This window comes from Callithrix jacchus, chromosome 6 (assembly GCF_049354715.1).
Source record: "Callithrix jacchus isolate 240 chromosome 6, calJac240_pri, whole genome shotgun sequence".
Classification (NCBI taxonomy): Eukaryota; Metazoa; Chordata; class Mammalia; order Primates; family Cebidae; genus Callithrix; species Callithrix jacchus.
This window is the reverse complement of record NC_133507.1, coordinates 23,431,334-23,450,047: the sequence shown is the minus strand read 5'-3', so window position 1 is coordinate 23,450,047 and position 18,714 is coordinate 23,431,334. Positions and strand designations below refer to the sequence as shown.

Sequence of the window (18,714 nt, the reverse complement as noted above, 5' to 3'; positions counted from 1 at the left end):
TTTTGATCTCTGTCTTCCATATCAGATGCTGTCTTCAAATCTATGGTGACCCTTTCTTTTATGTTCATACATAATAACGAGTCCCTGAATAGTTGCTTAGATATTATAAGATTTCTTCCACCAGTTTTCAGCAGTCTGAGGGCAGAACTGAGGGAAGGTGATGTTAATTTAACCTGGGAGAAGGCAGCTAAGACACAGGGGCTTGGTTGTTGTTCCAGGCATTTGACATCAGTGAACCCATGTACTCTCTGAGGTAGATATTAGTCCTAGATTTACAGTGGAGGACAGTGGGTGGGAAAGATGAAGTTAAGATCTAGGTGATGACAGAGCTGGGATTCAGAACTCAGGGTGTGGAGCTCTCCCACTTGTGGCTGCCTCCAGCATGGTTCAACGGGGAAAGACGAGGAAAGGAAGACAAAGAACCGGGTGCAGGTGGCACAGTCTTTGAATGGCTGACTCCTGGCTGGAGACGCAGGTCAAGCCAGGAGGGAGGACTGGCTGCATAGAGGCTCAGCTTTAGTGGAAGAGGTGTGGAAGCAGAGTAGGTCTGGATTTTAGACAGGCAAAGCTGTGCAGAACCCGGCATCTGCATGCCTCTAATGAACTGGTGAGGGGGGCATGAAGACTAAGGAGTCTCCTGGGAAAGGGCTGACCTGTAAGCCACAAATCTGTGGCAGTGCCAGGGGTAGGAGAGAGGCTGGGCCTAGTAGTTTGGTTTATCTCCTTTCCCAGCCCCACTAACCTCATACCTGTGTCCTGGGAGTAAGAACTGAGGCAGGCATTCAGCTACAAGTCTGAGTCTTGTGGAAGTCAAGCAGCTCGGGCAGGGTGTAGATGGATTCAGGCAGCTGGTGAAACGGGTTCCACTTTGTGCCATGGAATAGTGAGGCTGAAAATGGCTGGTGTGGTGGAGGCAGCCTACCTTCACCAGGACTGGGATTGTTTATGAGCTCTCTAGACACCTGGTAGGGATAGGATTCTTTGCAGGGCCTGGGAGTCCTGAGTGATTTAGTGGGTTGCACACGCCAGTGAGGTTTGGGTTACTTCTGTCAGTGTAACTCAAACCTCACTGGCATGTGCCATGCAGTGTCACAGGGTATAGAAGTGTTCAGGGACCTCAAGGTGCAGGTTAGAGCCAGGGGAGGAGGGATGGGGTGAAACTGATGTTTGCTGGTGGGAGCTGAGAGGAAGGGCCTGTGAACTCCTGGAGTGTCCCAGGCTGAGGCTCTGGATATGGGAAGAAGTGGGCGGAGACTCCAGAGGCAGGTGGATGACTCCTACCTTTCCTTTCTACTTCTGCATTGTTCATAGTCCCAGGTCTCTAAGTCTAGGGTCCCACAATTGCGGAGCTGGAAATCAGTTACAGCTTTCTGGGAACAGAGAGGGTAAGTGACCAGCTCAGGACAGCAGAAGGCAGTCCAGGGGGCCAGCGAGGTGTCGGGAGGGGCACACGGGGCTTTTCAGGTCAGCTGATCCCCCAGCCCCAGTCCCCAACCCCCTTATTTAGTGCATGGCCCAAGGACTAACAGGGAGGGTGGATGCCAGAGGTCCTGCCTAGGAGGAGAGGGCCAAGAGGACTGGAGCTGCCTGGAGCCACAGAAGCGGCAAGGTCAGCGCGGGGAATCGTCAAGGCCAGACTTCTCCACAGGACGGGGAGGAGAAATTGCGCTTTAAACTTCCATGAACTCTGGTGGTTAAAAGCGTTTTCTCCATGAAGTATCCTTAATTTACAGAGCTCCAGATTTCACTTGGAAAAAAGACTTCTGAAAATTGCAGAGCAAAGACAGAAAAAAACTCTACAATTTAGGCGAAATAAGGAGTGATGTTTAAAAATCTTTTCCTTTGACTTTCAAGACATCTTCATCGAGCCAGTAGTACTTTTATAAGGCAGAGAGGCATCAATATTAATATGGCTTAATGTGCTTAAACTGGCCAGTTTGGCCAGTAACATGCTCTCGGGTTACTCGGCTCAGGCTAGGAATATCAAGGCTCCGGGGACCCAGCACCGGAGCCTGTGCAGCAGTCCTAGCGTGACAGTAGGGACTCCAGCCCACAGTACGCCTCCAGGTCTTTACATTTAAAATCAACCTCAAATCCTAATGCTAAATATAACAATTATGTATCAAAAATAATTTAGTCATATATATAAAAATATTTTATTTAAAAACAACATAACCATTCAAATATATCTTAACATATTAAATAAGCCTACTTTTTTTTTTTGAGACAGTCTTGCTCTGTCACCAGGCACCAGGCACCAGGCTGGAGTGCAGTGGTACGATCTCAGCTCACTGCAACCTCCGCCTCCCAAGTTCAAGCAATTCTCCTGCCTCAGTCTCCCAAGTAGCTGGGACTACAGGTGCATGCCACCGTGCCCAGCTAGTTTTTCTGTTTTTAGTAGAGACGGGTTTCACCATGTTGCAGGATGGTCTCAATCTCTTGACCTCATAATCTGCCTGTGTCAGCCTCTGAAAGTCCTGGGATTAAAATAAGCCTACTTTTATTCCTTCCTGTCCAGTGTTTCTTGGGAATGGAAAGGAAAGCAGAGAAAAGAAAAATGTATCGCTTGTGACCTAGAGTTAATGTTAACTATGGGATTCTGTATTATTTTAATAACAAAAAACATCATCGTGAGTTTTCTTCCCTACATGCAACCACAGAAAATACTGAGGCAACCAAACCTCGTCTGGGAAGCTGTGTACAGCTAAGGATTAAACTTTCAGTATCTAAGCACAACAGCGGGGGCATCTTAATGTTAGTGTCCTTTTTTCTCCATTCCACAGGATAAATTCCTAACTGAGTTGACATGCTCTTCAGTATGTGTTTCAGGATTTCAACATTGTTTTTAGGGTAATTTTCTTTATGCCCGGTAGTTGCAATTCCATATGATAAAAACAAACGTTTATATTCATTTTACTGAGAATTTAGAAAATTGTTATTTTATCATGTTTGTTGCATAGCAAATGTGTGCATTTCCAGTAAGTTTCTATAAAACACTTTTTCTTTAAAGTAGCTTTGTTGATAAGTGGTTTTTATCACTTTTCAGAAAGTTTTCATTGACGTATAGCAAAAAAAATAAACAGGGAGAAAAGCTTTATATTCTCTGGTATTTGAGCATGATTTACATTTTCTACTCACTTCAGGGACTTCAGCAAGAATAGCTGCTGAGAGAAATAAAAGTCATCTGATATATTAGAGAGCCAACAATTTAAAGTACCAAGATTATACATTTGCACTTCAGTGAGGCTTAATCAAGGACTTTTGCAATCTTTACCAGTAAAATAATAAATAACGCCTTTTTGTTTGGAGTTGAAACACTGAAGGATAGAAAGTAGAATAACAAATTCAAGGTTGCAGATTATGAGTGTTTAATATTTAAAATATATCGATGGAACGTATCTCAAAGTAATAAAAGCTATTTATGACAAACCAACAGCCAATATCATACTGAATGGGCAAAAACTGGAAGCATTCCCTTTGAAATCTGGCACTAGACAAGGATGCCCTCTTTCACCACTCCTATTCAATATAGTACTGGAAGTCCTAGCCAGAGCAATCAGGCAAGAAAAAGAAATAAAGTGTATTCAAATTGGAAAGGTGGAAGCCAAACTGTCTCTATTTGCAGACGACATGATAGTATACCTAGAAGACCCCATCGCCTCAGCCCAAAAACTCCTGAAACTGATAAGCAACTTCAGCAAAGTCTCAGGATATAAAATCAATGTGCAAAAATCACAAGCATTCGTCTACACCAACAACAGACTTAAAGAAAGCCAAATCTAGAACGAACTGCCATTCACAATTGCTACAAAAAGAATAAAATACCTTGGAATACAACTCACAAGGAACATAAGGGACCTCTTCAAGGAGAACTACAAACCACTGCTCAACGAAATCAGAGAGGACACAAACAGATGGAGAAACATTCCATGTTCATGGTTAGGAAGAATTAATATCATGAAAATGGCTATACTGCCCAAAGTAATTTACAGAATCAACGCTATCCCCATCAAGCTACCATTGACTTTCTTCACAGAACTGGAAAAAACCACCATGAACTTCATATGGAACCAAAAGAGAGCCCGCATAGCCAAGTCAATTCTAAGCAAAAAGAACACAGTGGGGGGCATCACACTACCGGATTTCAAACTATACTACAAGGCTACAGTAATCAAAACAGCATGGTACTGGTACCAAAACAGAGATATAGACCAATGGAACAAAACAGAGGCACCGGAGGCAACACAACATATCTACAACTATACAATCTTTGATAAACCTGACAAAAACAAGCAATGGGGAAAGGATTCCCTGTTTAACAAATGGTGTTGGGAAAACTGGCTAGCCATGTGCAGAAAGCAGAAACTGGACCCCTTCCTGACACCTTACACTAAAATTAACTCCAGATGGATTAAAGACTTAAACATAAGACCTGGCACCATAAAAACCCTAGAAGGAAATCTAGGCAAAACTATCCAGGACGTAGGAGTAGGCAAGGACTTCATGAACAAAACACCAAAAGCATTGGCAACAAAAGCCAAAATAGACAAATGGGACCTAATGAAACTCCACAGCTTCTGCACGGCAAAAGGAACAGTCACTAGAGTGGATCGGCAACCAACAGAATGGGAAAAAATTTTTGCAGTTTACCCATGTGACAAAGGGCTGATATCCAGAATTTACAAAGAACTCAAACAGATTTACAGGAAAAAAACAAACAAGCCCATTCAAAAGTGGGCAAAGGATATGAACAGACACTTTACGAAAGAAGACATATATGAGGCCAACAATCATATGAAAAAATGCTCATTGTCACTGGTCATCAGAGAGATGCAAATCAAAACCACATTGAGATACCATCTCATGCCAGTTAGAATGGCGATCATTAAAAAATCTGGAGACAACAGATGCTGGAGAGGATGTGGAGAAAAAGGAACACTTTTACACTGTTGGTGGGAGTGTAAATTAATTCAACCATTGTGGAAGACAGTGTGGCGATTCCTCAAGGCCTTAGATATAGAAATTCCATTTGACCCAGCAATCCCATTACTGGGTATATATCCAAGACTATAAATCGTTCTACTATAGGGACACATGTACACGAATGTTCATTGCAGCACTGTTTACAATAGCAAAGACCTGGAATCAACCCAAATGCCCATTGATAATAGACTGGATTGGAAAAATGTGGCACATATACACCACGGAATATTATGCAGCAATCAGAAATGATGAGTTTGTGTCGTTTGTAGGGACATGGATGAATCTGGAGAACATCATCCTCAGCAAACTGACACAAGAACAGAAAATGAAACACCGCATATTCTCACTCATAGGCGGGTGATGAAAAATGAGAACACATGGACACAGAAAGGGGAGTACTAAACACTGGGGTCTATTGGGGGGAAAAGGGGAGGGCCAGTGGGAGGGGGAGGTGGGGAGGGATAGCCTGGGGAGAAATGCCAAATGTGGGTGAAGGGGAGAAGGAAAGGAAAGCACACTGCCATGTGTGTACCTACGCAACTGTCTTGCATGCTCTGCTCATGTACCCCAATACCTAAAATCCAATAAAAAATTAAAAAAAAAAAAAGAAATGAATAGGCAACCTTTACAACAGTTTAAATTTGCCCCTCTGTTTACAGAATGCAAATCTGAAAGACAAGTACCAATTGAAAGACACAGGCCTGTTTACAGAATGCAAATCTGAAAGACAAGTACCAATTGAAAGACACAGGCCACAATAGGAAGCAAAAGGAAGACTGATTTCAAGACACAGTATGAACCATGGAGAAGAACCTGGGAATAACATGTAAGTTAAACAAGATGAAAAACTTAAAAAGAATTACACCTTTTTTCTCTGCTTTTCAGACTAAAACAGGTACTCTCATTTCCATTTCCACTGAGGTGGTAAAAAAGGTTGGAGAACACAATGAAAGTTGAATGAGTATCATAAAGTACAATTAACATATACATATATTCCTTAATAGAGGAGTATAATGGATAACGTAAATAAAGCTGTTCATATAAATTTCAAAATAAATGTACCAAGACAATTTTAAAGTAGCTGTCTAAGTAATATAAAGTTGAGTTACTCAGACACGTGGGATAGACTGTGAATTTAAGTGCTTCTGAGGTGCTCTCAATCAACAAAGCCATCAAGCAGAAACAAGTATTGTGCTAAGAATACCAACAAGGGCCCAAGAACACCCTGCCATCTCACCATCCAGAGCTGAAACCCTGGTAATATACGTTCCCGTGCAGGGTGCCTCGGTCGAGTCGCTTCCCCTCTCTGAATCTGTACTTTCAACGTTTGCTTTTTCAGTCACCTAATGCTTGCAGCACAATAACCCAAAAGCCTGGGATCAGAGAAATGGTGCTATTCTCACCTTCACCTGACTTCAACTACATCCCCATTTCCTTTTCTCCCAATGGGAAAACTCCTTCCTGATTCAAAATAACACTTTAAGACAATCTAAGGTTTCTATACCTCTAGATAAAATGAAAGAACTAGCATAAGCAATGACAACTGAACTAAAGCGATCCTGAAAACTTCTTCAACCTTGGGCTACATTCGCATACTAACTACTAGTAATTAAGCCCGTGGTCTTCCAGTTATTGTCTGTTCTAAAGTTCTCAAAGGGCTGGGCACGGTGGCTCAAGCCTGTAATACCAGCACTTTGGGAGGCTGAGGCGGGTGGATCACGAGGTGAAGAGATCGAGACCATCCTGGTCAACATGGTGAAACCCCGTCTCTAGTAAAAATACAAAAATTAGCTGGGCATGGTGGCGCATGCCTGTAATCCCAGCTACTCAGGAGGCTGAGGCAGGAGAATTGCCTGAACCCAGGAGACGGAGGTTGCTGTGAGCTGAGATTGCGCCATTGCACTCCAGCCTGGGTAACAAGAGCGAAACTCTGTCTCGAAAAAAAATAAAAATAAAAATAAAAAATAAAGCTCTCAAAGAACCACGTTCTAAAGATCCAGTTTCACCAAACAGTACAAAACTATGTGGTCTGGGATGAAAAGAAAGCATGAGCAGGATCTTCAGCCACTGCTCAACCTCGCATCAGCAATCTTCAGACAACAGCATTCTGCACTTCTCCCTAACAATCCTTTTGTAGTGCGTAAACAGTGCTGACTTACAAACTTTTCTGTGAGGCAGCAGAACATCATGACAAAAAGCTCGGCTTTCAATTTCAACTTAACACTAAGTCTAAAACTTGGCTCTACTATTTACCTCTTGAAGAAGCTTGGGCCAATTACTTAACCTGCCACTGCCTTAGCCCCCTGATTTGTAAAACTAAGATAATAAATATGTTGAAGGATAAGTTAAAGGTTACAGGAAATAATATGGGTACAGTGCTCAGTGCAGCATCAGTCACATATATAGTGCCCAATAACTATAACTCAACATAATAAAAGTAGAAACAAATTATTTTCCTCTGTGCTGCTTCTATAAAGATTTTCTAATAAGCAAGAAACTAAAGTATTTCATGAGAAAATACTTGAGTATTTCAGCTTTTTCAATCCACTATAAACTATAATCAGCTGTCTGGAAGTTATTGGTTGCCTGGGATCCCTTCTTTTTACTCCTAAAACTTGAGGATCCCAAAGAACTTTTGTTATGTGGGTTATATTTACTGGTACTTTATTGTATCACAAATTAAAATGGAAAATTTTATAAAATATTAATTCATTTTAAAATTCAATGAACTCATTACACACGAAATAAACATTTTTTATGAAAAATAACTGTTTTCCAAAACAAAACAGAAATAAAAACATGCCACTGTTTTACATTTTGGCAATTTAAATGTCTGGCTTAATAGAAGACAGCTGGATTCTCATGTCTGCTTCTGCATTCAAACTGTTACACTGTTTGGGGAAGTACATTTTGAAAATTTTGCCTCACATAGATACACAATTTTAAAAAGGAGTAGTATTTTAATAGTCTTTTTGGATGGTTAATATTCTTTTTCCATGTTACACCAAAATTTGACAAGTGGTAGTTTCTTAAAAGGTTAGTCGCAATGTGAAACTTGAGACCCTATCAATGACTGTTTTGTACTGTTACATTAAAAGTCATTGATCGTTCACTTTGAATGACTCTTTTACCAAAGCATGATTTTGCTGTAACATCATACACTGATCATTTGTGAAAATACTGGTTCCCTGAGTTATGCAGATCTTCCAAATGTAGATAATTTCATTATACAATATCAAAAAATCGCATTTGTTAATATCATTACTATACTCATAAAGCTTTTAAATACTGAAAAGCTATCAAGCTCATGATGGCAAATTCATGTTTTCCAAAACTTGATTTTCACTTGCAGACTCAAATTTGATCACTAGCAACAAATACTGTCCATTACTTCCCTGAAGTAAGTCTTACCTTATTTTCAATAACTATCTGCCAAACAGCCAATTTCTGGATAACTACAGCTTATCACATTCCTCCCTTCAAATAAAATGGAGTTTCATTTAAAAAAGCAATTTGTTCACCCTGAAGTCAATCGCAGGAGAGCTCTTTCTTCCTCCAGACAACCACAGCACTTCCATGTGCAGAGCTCCTCTGTGCATCCTTCCCTCTCCTTCACACACTTAAATGCGAACTCAAAGGTTGAGATTTCATAAATGTAATGATGTTCACGACTTCATCAAGGACATTAAGTGGAACTGGCATTATTTTTCACTCACAGTACGTGACCGTAATGAATACCGTGACTACTGGAGTTCAGTGTCCTGACTGATTCTAAGGCATCGGCAGCTTCACCCATTGTTGCTTTTGCACTACAGGTCAAATGTCTGAACACTATAAAAAGGTAAATAATGTTTTCATGTGTTGACCTCACAGACTCACTGAAAGGGTCTCAGGAATGTCCAACGGTCTATTGCCTACACTTGGAGAACAAGGTCTATTGCCTACACTTGGAGAACAAGGTTTATTATCTACACTTGGAGAACCAATGTTACAGGATCAATGAAGATCCATCAATTACCCACATGTACAGAACCTGTATAGAGTACAAGTCATGATTACTACTACAAGAAACTAAGGGGGACAGAACATTTTTTTTTTTTTAAAGACAGGGTTTCACCATGTTGGTCAGGCTGGTCTTGAACTCCCAACCTCAGGTGATCCACCTGCCTTGGCCTCCAAAGTGCTTAGATTACAGGCATGAGCCACCACGCCCGGCCCGAACATTTTTTTCAAACACACAAAAAGCTAACACAACACACAGACATTTACAATCAACTGCCCAATGAAACAGCACAGAAAATAAATACCATCATTTTGTGAAAGGAAAATGATCTCTATGAACTGGATCAGCTACAGAAGGATGCAAGGAGGAAACGGATTTAAATTAGGCTCTGAAAAACCAGGCAAGTTAAAGAGATGATAGCATTCCAAGCAGAGGGCACAGTACAGGCACCTCCAGGTGACAGAGGGTAAATCGGAAGAGTCACAGAGGAGAAATGTCCCAGCTGTCAAGCACCGGAAGGTGCTTCCTACCCCAGCCCAAGGAACATAAAATGCTTTGACTAATACCACCAATATAACAATGATTAGGAAAGAAAAAAACTGGAAAAGGGGGTTAAGGTCTAGGTAGAAGGAGTTGGACTGCCAAGCTTAGTAGTGAGAATCTGATCCTAAAAGCATCACAAAGCCCCTGAAATAAGTTCAAATTTCTGAGGTGTTTTGCAAAGGCCAATCTAAAAAGCATGCAGGAAAAATAAGAGAAACCTGAAGCAGAAGACCTACTCATGACCCAGGTGAAAGTTGAAAAGAAGGGCCTGAGTAGGGAGACAACCCCAAGGTAACTACAACTGTTAAGACGTGGTACACAAAAGCAGATATGACCAGACTTGCTTCTAACTGGACAGCTGGTGATGAATGACCAGCCCAGCAAAATCATGGTCATGATGCTTATTCTAATAGCCACACCTGAGGGCCATAAAAAAAGAAAGGAAACAAAAGGAAGGAGACATTACTCAAGTGATACTAGGTCAGTAAATCCTACCGAGAAAGTAAAATTCCAGAAAAAGTGAATACCTACCCTCTTTCAAATTCTAAAATTTTATCATACTCCTCCAAAGGAAAATGGAAGAAAATAATTCTTCATTTGAACTCAATAAAATTACTATAAAAGCATCGATGTCCCTTATAATTTAAGGTTCATTAAAAAACTACTGGCTGCATCAAAGAACAGAACCAACAGAGTGAAAAGACAACCCACAGAATGGGAGAAAATGTCAGCAACTCTTATCTGATGAGGGATTATTTAGAATACATAAAGAATTCCTACAACCAATTTAAAAAATGGGCAATGGGCCAGGCACCGTGGCTCATGCCCATAATCCAAGCACTTTGGGACGCCAAGGCAGGCAGATCACCTGAGGTCAGGAGTTCAAGACCAGCCTGGACAATATGGTAAAACCTGTCTCCATTAAAAATACAAAAAAATGAGCTAGGTGTGGTGGTGGGCACCTGCAATTCCAGCTACTCGGGAGGCAGAGGCCAGAGAATCACCTGAACCTGGGAGGCGGAGGTTACAATGGGCAGAGATCGCATCACTATACTCCAGCCTAGGCGAAGGGTCAAACTCCATCTCAAAAAAAGAAATTAAATAAAAAACTTAAAATGGGCAAAGGATTTGAACAGGTATTTCTCCAAAGAAGATATACAAATGATCAATAACCACATGAGAAGATGCTTACATCACTAATTACTAGAAAAATGCAAATCAAAACTACAGTGAGATACCACTTCAGACGCTATAAGACGACTTATCACAAAAACAGAAAATAGCAAGTGTTGGTGAGGTTGCAGACAAAATGGAACACTTGAGCACTGCTGTTAGAAATGTAAAACGATGCAGCCACCATGGAAAACAGTATGGCAGCTCCTCAAAAAATTAGAAATAGAATTACCATATGATCCAGCAATTCCACCTGTGGGTACACACGCCAAAGAACTAAAAGCAGGGACTTGAAAAGACATCTGCACACCCACAGTCAAAGCAACAGTATTCATAACAACCCATATGTGGAAACAACTCTAGTGTCCATTGGTGGATGGATGAACAAAATGTGGTATATACATACAATGGATTATTCTGCCTTTAAAAGGAAATACATTCTGACACTTGCTACATGGATGAATTCTAATGACACTGTGCTCAGTGAAGTAAGCCAGTCACAAGAACACAAAACACTTTAGTGTGGTATCATTTACATAAAGTACCTAGAATAATCAAATTTATAGAAACAAAGTATTTGCCAGGACAAGGAGGAGGAAGAAATGGTGTTACTGTTTCATGCGTACAAAATTTCAGTTCTGCAACGTGAAGAGAGTAAAAAAAAAAAAAAAAAAAAGTAAAGGAAATGGACACTGGTGATAGTTGCATGATAGTGTGATGTACCTTAATGACACTGCCTCTACACTTAAAAATGGTTTCAGCCGGGCCGCGCCCCGGAGAAGGCACAGAACGGCCCGGGCAGGCGGGCGCGGCCGGACGTGTTTACCGCTCGGGTCGGCCCCGGGGAACGGCTCCCTCGCGCCCGCAGAAGTGGTTCGCGGCGCGGACTCCATACCACCGCCGCCAGCCCCAGGGGAGGAGTGAGCCTGTCCCCGCGGCGCTGACCCGGGGACCGGCGCCAGAGGTTCGGGGCCTCACTGGCGGCGGGGCTCCTGAGGGGACCTCCGCGGCCGAGCGCGTCTCCGATCCGGAGAGCGGTGACTGACCCAAGTGGCGCTGCGGGGTGGGAGGCGCGCCGAGCACCGGCGAGCACGACAATGCGGGAGAAGGGTGACGCGAAGGGAGGACGGTCCGCAGAGTAGAGGTCCCGGGGCCACCAGGCAACCCGTCCGTCCCGCCAGCCCCTAAAACCCGCCGCGGCCCCCGCCCCCCTCCTCAAATCAAAACTTCCCCCAACTCCGCCAACTAGGTTGCGCTCTCACCTTGTGGCTCCCGGGGCTCCCCCGCAGGCCAAGCCGGGACAGCTCCTCACCTTCGCCACTGAGAAAGACACTAGGCGGCGGCTCCACCGGTTAAAGCGGTGGCTACTGAGGCGAGCAGTGGACACTACAGTCTCGGCTGTGCCCAAGCGCTTCTCCTCCCCTGCTCCGGCTCCGCGCCCCGCAGCACACAGACCCCGCCCGCGCGCGCGTGCGCCGCAGGGCACGCTGCAGTGCGGTAAAGCCTGAGAGCCCTCCAGTGAATACACGCGGAACTAAGGACTGCGAGCTGGGATTGCACGGCAGAGCTGCCCATCCCGCTCCACGACACCAATAGTAAGGCTCCTGGGCGGGGCACGCAGGTTGCTAAGGGAGGTTGAGGTTGACCGCCGCTGTGGTAGGTGGGGTTTGGGCTACCACCCTTGGCTAATTTTTGTATTTTTTACAAAATACACCGTGGCTCAAGCCTGTAATCCCAGCACTTTGGGCGGCCATGGCTGCTCAGACTGAGTGATAGAAAAAGAGAGAGAGAGAGAGACACTGAGAGGGAGAGCAGAAGTAACACTACATTTCTGACGTCGTCTTTAAAATGTATACCAACACTTCTGCCTTATTCTTTTGATTAGAAGCTAGTCACTAGGCTCAGTTCACACTTAAGAGGTGCTTACACAAAATACTGAATTCTAAGAGGTGGGGAGCATCGGGGTCCATCTTGGAGGCTAACTATAACAATCTATTCTCTGGCCCCTCGTTGATTCATCTTCTTCCCACATGTAAAAAATACAACCTCCCAAGACCTTCAAAAATCTCAGCCCATTACAATATCAGCCCAAAGTCCAGAATCTAATAACCAAAATGAGGCCCAGCTGTGGATACAGCCCTTTTATATAGTGGGTTTTTTTTAATTTTGAGATGAAGTCTCTCTCGCCAGGTTGGAGTGCAGTGGCACTATCTTGACTCACTGTAACCTCCACCTCCTGGGTTCAAGTGACTCTCCTGCCTCAGCCTCCCGAGTAGTTGCGATTACAGGTGCGCTCCACCATGCCTGGCTAATTCTTGTATTTTTAGTAGAGATGGAGTTTCTCCATGTTGGCCAGGCTGCTCTCGAACCTCTGACCGATGATCTGCCCACCTCGGCATCTCAAAGTGCTGTGATTACAGGTATGACCCACTATGCCCAGCCAGAAATGTCTATTTTAAGTTAAAATACAAAAACGTATTTATCTAAATGACTGGTCCCCTCACCCTTGCAAATCTAGCCACCTCTCTTTGCTTTTTTTTTTTTTTTTTTTTAATTTTTTTTGAAACAGAGTCTAGCTCTGGTGCCCAGGCGGGAGTGCTGTGGCGCGATCTCAGCTTACTACAACTTCCACCTCCTGGGTTCAAGCGATTCTCCTGCCTCAGTCTCCTGAGTATCTGGCATTACAGGCACCTGTCACTATGCCTGGCTAATTTTTATTTTTAGTAGAGACAGTATTTCACCACATTGGCCAGGCTGGTCTTGAACTTCTGACCTAAGGTGATCCTCCCACCTTGGCCTCCAAAAGGGCTGGGATTACAGGCGTGAGCCACGGCGCTCAGCCTAGCCATTTGTCCTGTGATAATATTGTAGCCATTTGAAATATTCTTGGGTCTCTATTTTTTAGTTTTGCCTTCATAGAGAGGTGGTGATCCTTACTTGAAGAGTGGTTTTGTTACTTTAAAATACAAAACTATCTGGGCGCGGTGGCTCACGCCTGTAATCCCAGCACTTTGGGAGGCCGAGACAGGTGGATCACTAGGTCAAGAGATCGAGACCATCCTGGTCAAAATGGTGAAACCCCGTCTCTACTAAAAATACAAAAAAATTAGCTGGGCATGGTGGCGCGTGCCTGTAATCCCGGGTACGCAGGAGGCTGAGGCAGGAGAATTGCCTGAACCCAGGAGGCGGAGGTTGCAGTGAGCCGAGATGGCGCCATTGCACTCCAGCCTGGGTAACAAGAGCAAAACTCTGTCTCGAAAAAAAAAAAAAAAAAAAAAGAAAACTCAGTTTCTTTTCTGGCTGTGGCCAAGGGACACCTTAATTGCAAAATTTAAGACCAGTCCTTGTTGGAAACTGCGACAAGGCCAGGCCATATGAGAATGTTTCCCGATGGAAAGAAGCATACATTCTCTATAAGAAATGCAGATGGCATGTCATTGCGCCTTCAGAGGGCTCTGTTTTCCGTCCCCAGCACAGTGCCCACAGGCCGGGGAGTCTGACCACGGTTTAAAGTCCTCAGCCCTCTACCCACAGACAGGGAATCCACACTGAACCCAAACTGCAAGCTTCCCAGACTGAGGGACCCAGATCAGCTGTCGCCCTCTGTTGATGTTTTCAGCCTTGTCCTCAGGGTACAGAAGGGGGTGAATAGGGCACAGGCTGTGTTCCTATTCTGTTCTAAGTTTTGTGCAAAGTGTTTGTTTCCTTTAATGTCAGAAAAAACCCCAGCGAGATCTCTTGCTTGTGGAAAAGGAAACCAAGGCTCGGAGGATTTCTGGAGTTTGTCTGACATGTCATCTGGCTCCCCCATCCTTTTTTCTTTTACCATTGTATCAAATTACATTTTTCAGGAAAAAAAATGGCATATAAGTAATTTCTCACACATAATTTTTATAGGGAAAATGAACCACAATACTCATATCCCAGGGCAGAATTTCTCCAAGTAAAATAAGTGGCTATTACTAGAAAGGAATATCCAATCTAGTTGGTAGATTGGAAAGGACTGTACAATCTATTTAGTAGCATTGGATACAAAATGTTAAATAACATAGAATCAACAATTAGAGACTAAATCCCTATTGAAAGGAAGAAGAATTGGAAAAAGCAGTATAATTGTTACAGGTTGAATTTAACAGGGAATATTGATCTTAAAATACTTCAAGATATGGATTGGAAGACCATAACTTTCAGGAAATTGCAGCCTGGAGAAAATCTTCAACCAGAGATATGTTATGGAAGTGCACCTGCATGAAAGAGAGATTGAGGACAATGAAGGAAGGGATTTCTTTTGGCTAATAATAAAAAAAGCAACTTAGAATGGGTAAGGTATATAGGTGGAATGCAAAGGGACTTACTGAGGACAAGTGCTAAAAATACGATTAAAAAATAGCTAGCTTCCCACATACAAAAGGAAAAGATAAGTAGATTTTATGGTACAATATGAACCTTTTTCCAAGATTTTCCATATCTCCTGACTTTACTCTCACTATGGGGTGTGTGTGTATTTGTATTGTGTTGTGTGTATATATACATATTTCTACCAAAATAACATCATTCCTTTGAATTTTTTTGTTAGGATATGGTTTAGTCTGAAAATGGATATTTTAGTAGATGAATAAAATTGGGAGGCGTAAGTCTGCCACATGAGTCATTTCTGGTAATGTAAGCTCAGGAGAAAAGATAAAATGAAGAATTCTGTGCAGCCATGGAAGCTAATAACAGTCCAGGGACTTGAGAAACAATTGTGCCATGAATGAATGAAGGCCATGGAAAAGAATGCCAAAGGATGCAGGACACTCCATCTGTCTTACAGTGTTGTCCAGGAGCAACCTTGACATAGAATAAATGTAGTAAAAAAAATCTAGCAGTGAAAATAGATTGCAGGTATATAAAAGCATATAAATAGTAGATAGCATTTCCTCGGTATGCAGCGTAACTCATATAATTTTACTGTCTTGTCATAGATTAACAACTTGGCAAAAGCCTACAGTGGACAGTAAAATCCATGGAGCCAGCAACCATGATTGTTTTATTCATCACTATGTACCAGAACTTGGAACAGCACCTGTCACATAGAATTCAGCACCTATTTATTAAATCAATGAATTGATTATCTCAGGGGCTCGCAAACTTTCTCAGTTCACAGTAGCTTAGTATCCCAATAATTTTTCATGGCCTCTTTTAACAAGAAGAAATAACTAACAGTTTATTAAATAACAACAGGCCCAAAGGCCCTACATCTTAATAGCATTACTTTGGGGGCTAGAATTTCAAGATATGAATTTGGGGGTGATACAAATATGCAGTCTGTAGCACTTTTCAAACTAGTCATTTTCTTGATATCCAACAAATATTGCTAAGTTTTCCTAGAAAATTAATGTATCTCTCAGTGCTCCTGACAGTTGCTACTTGGGAACCTAAGGTTTAACTTAAAATAAATGAAAAAAATCGTTCATTAAATTTTAAATTTCAGAATTTTTACATAAAAAGTAAAGCCCTCTTTTGTGTCTTCACTATAGAACAAAAATAGATACTAACAAAATTGTAAAAATTAGGACATACACCCTGAGTGATGTCACTGTTACTAATTACATTAAAATTTTAAAAACTGTTTCCCAAAATAACAATTAATTGACCAGTTCCAAGTTTTTCAAATTTTATTCATTGGACTTATAAACAGACTAAATATAACCTTTAAAAAAAGTAAGGGCAGATTTTGGATATATAAAATCTAAGGTTGCTATTCTGTGACACAATACAGAAACACTACACTTTCCAGCACTTCTGTTATCAAATAACATAGATTAGCTTTCAAAAGCAAAACAAGCTACATTTACCTTCTTTAACTTCAAATATTTTAAAAAGTATTATTTTATTTACATATTTCATACAAGATAAAGAATGAATGTCATGTTAGTGGTTTCAGTGCCATTGTGTATTATGTCTTCAAGGAGTCAGCAATTTACAATCCTGACTGCTCTCAGCTTACCAAACAGCACCAGAGGATAGGAAAATGCTTTGAACAACAGCACAAACATGTCTACACTTCAGCATAGAGCTTTTACTGATACTCTTCTTAGGTACTCAAGGTAACAATTTTCCACAGATCATAGCCCTAAATAATGACGTGTTAATTTTCTAGCATTATTCAGACAAAACCAACAAATTATAAGATAGCTTAGAAGGATGGATAAATTTGAGAGGAAAGTGTAGTAAAAATATAAAAGCTAGTTTTTATATAGATTGTCAGCCTAGTTTATTGTAAACAAATTCTTAGTTATATCTATTGTCAGCCACACAGTATTGAAAACAGGGGTGGTTATTTAATTCTACTCAATGACTCAGTAATAAACAGTCTATAAATGTAATGTAAAAGTTATCTAATGTCCTCTAATTCTGACTAAAAATAGAATCAGGCTTACAATTATAATATGTGAATGCATATAAGTCTAAGGAGGACATTAGCCTAGTTCAAGTAGTTTCTCTTTATTTCTGGAACCTTTAAAGAGACATCACATCAAAACATAAAACCTGTCTGTTAGCTGGAGCCATTATAAGTGGGATAGATTTTCTCTCTTGCGCATTGTTCAGCCAATAAACATCCACCAATGTGGGAAGATATCGAAGATTCACATGGTTATTTCTAGTTACATTGCACCTGCATTACTTTGTGGATCAGGTCTTCCTTGAGCAGAGTAAAATAAATCATTGACTTACTGTCATACTTTGGTAAAGAAAGCTATAAGACAATGGGTATCTGCTGTTATCGTGTTCATTTGAAAAAACTGAAATACTTTCTGCCTTTTTTGGGGTGTTTTATTATTGGTTTAAACATTTTGTTTTCCTTTGCAAGATTTAAAAAATCATTTTTTTATTATTTTCTAACAGTTATCTCCATAGGCATTAATTATCCATGACTTCCAATATATCATGTCGTCCTTGAAGATACTTTCCAAATATATATTTCCATTATAATGATTTTACTTCTTCTATGTTTGTTTATGCTTGATCATCTACAATGTCTCAGAAATGTGGGTTTTAATATCAAGGTCTTTTCTGTTGGCCATCACCTAAAGATGACACCTTCAAAAGCAGAGGTATTTCTTTAGTTTAGGTTTTACATTATGCATTATGAATTAGAGGTGGATTTTTGTTTGTTTCATTTTGATTTGTTTGTTTTAATACAGCCTTGTACTGAATCACGCTAAATGACATTTACGGTTGAGGCTTCAGGATTGGGTCTAGGTTGACAATACTTCCGAATGTTAACATATATGCTAGAATTAAGGTCAAATTATGATTTTCTTTCAGAAGTCCTTATAAAATACAAGTCAGTTTTAAAATAATTTCTTTGTAATTCAAAGATTAGAGGAAAATTATATTAATTTTCAAATGCCTACTATGATTTTTCACAACAAGCTACTTGTCTATTTTCTTTGGACCAGTGAGCTGACTGGGAAGATATTCTCACAGCAATGGGAGAGGCACAAGAGAGCACACCCAAATACAAAAGCATATTAAGCATTGACTAAAGGCATTTTTCACTTTCCCATTCACTTTCTTGTTTACTCTGCGCCGAGCGCTCCCGCGCCGAGGTGCTGTCACAGCCGCTGCCGGGCTCTGGTGTCCTGCTGGGGACCCGGGCCGGTCCTCCGAACCTGTTTACTTTGCTCCAAGAGCTGCCGCGCCATGCCGGCGGAACCGCTGCACCGGCCACGAGAGTCGCGCTGGCCACCCGTGTGTTTCCTCCACTGGGGGATCTCCTGCTCCGTGAGCGACCAGAATTTGTCTGAAAGTGTGGCGTCCTCTAGTTCTCCGCGCCTTCCCTGAGAGCTGCAATCCCGGGATGTTAGCGATTGGCCATCTTGGATCGTCTCTCCTCCCATTCACTTTCTAAGGCAAAGTTGTGGAAAATTGTGCTGCCCAATGAAAATTGGGGGGAGGGCAAATTAAATAATTTTGAACAATAATATAATTAAGTGAAAGGGATATATATCCTTAAAAGGAATGGA

The 18,714-nt window shown here is 41.6% G+C and overlaps 1 long non-coding RNA gene across 1 annotated transcript in view; it reads right to left on the bottom strand.

The window, feature by feature from the left end:
* Positions 1–12,158, bottom strand: part of LOC103793661 (uncharacterized) — a 50,487-nt gene extending 38,329 nt beyond the window's left edge. Inside the window, exon 1 of the long non-coding RNA XR_004744416.3 lies at positions 11,965–12,158. This is a non-coding gene — a long non-coding RNA (uncharacterized LOC103793661). The remainder of the gene's footprint in view (positions 1–11,964) is intronic.
* Between the last annotated feature and the right edge of the window lie 6,556 nt (positions 12,159–18,714).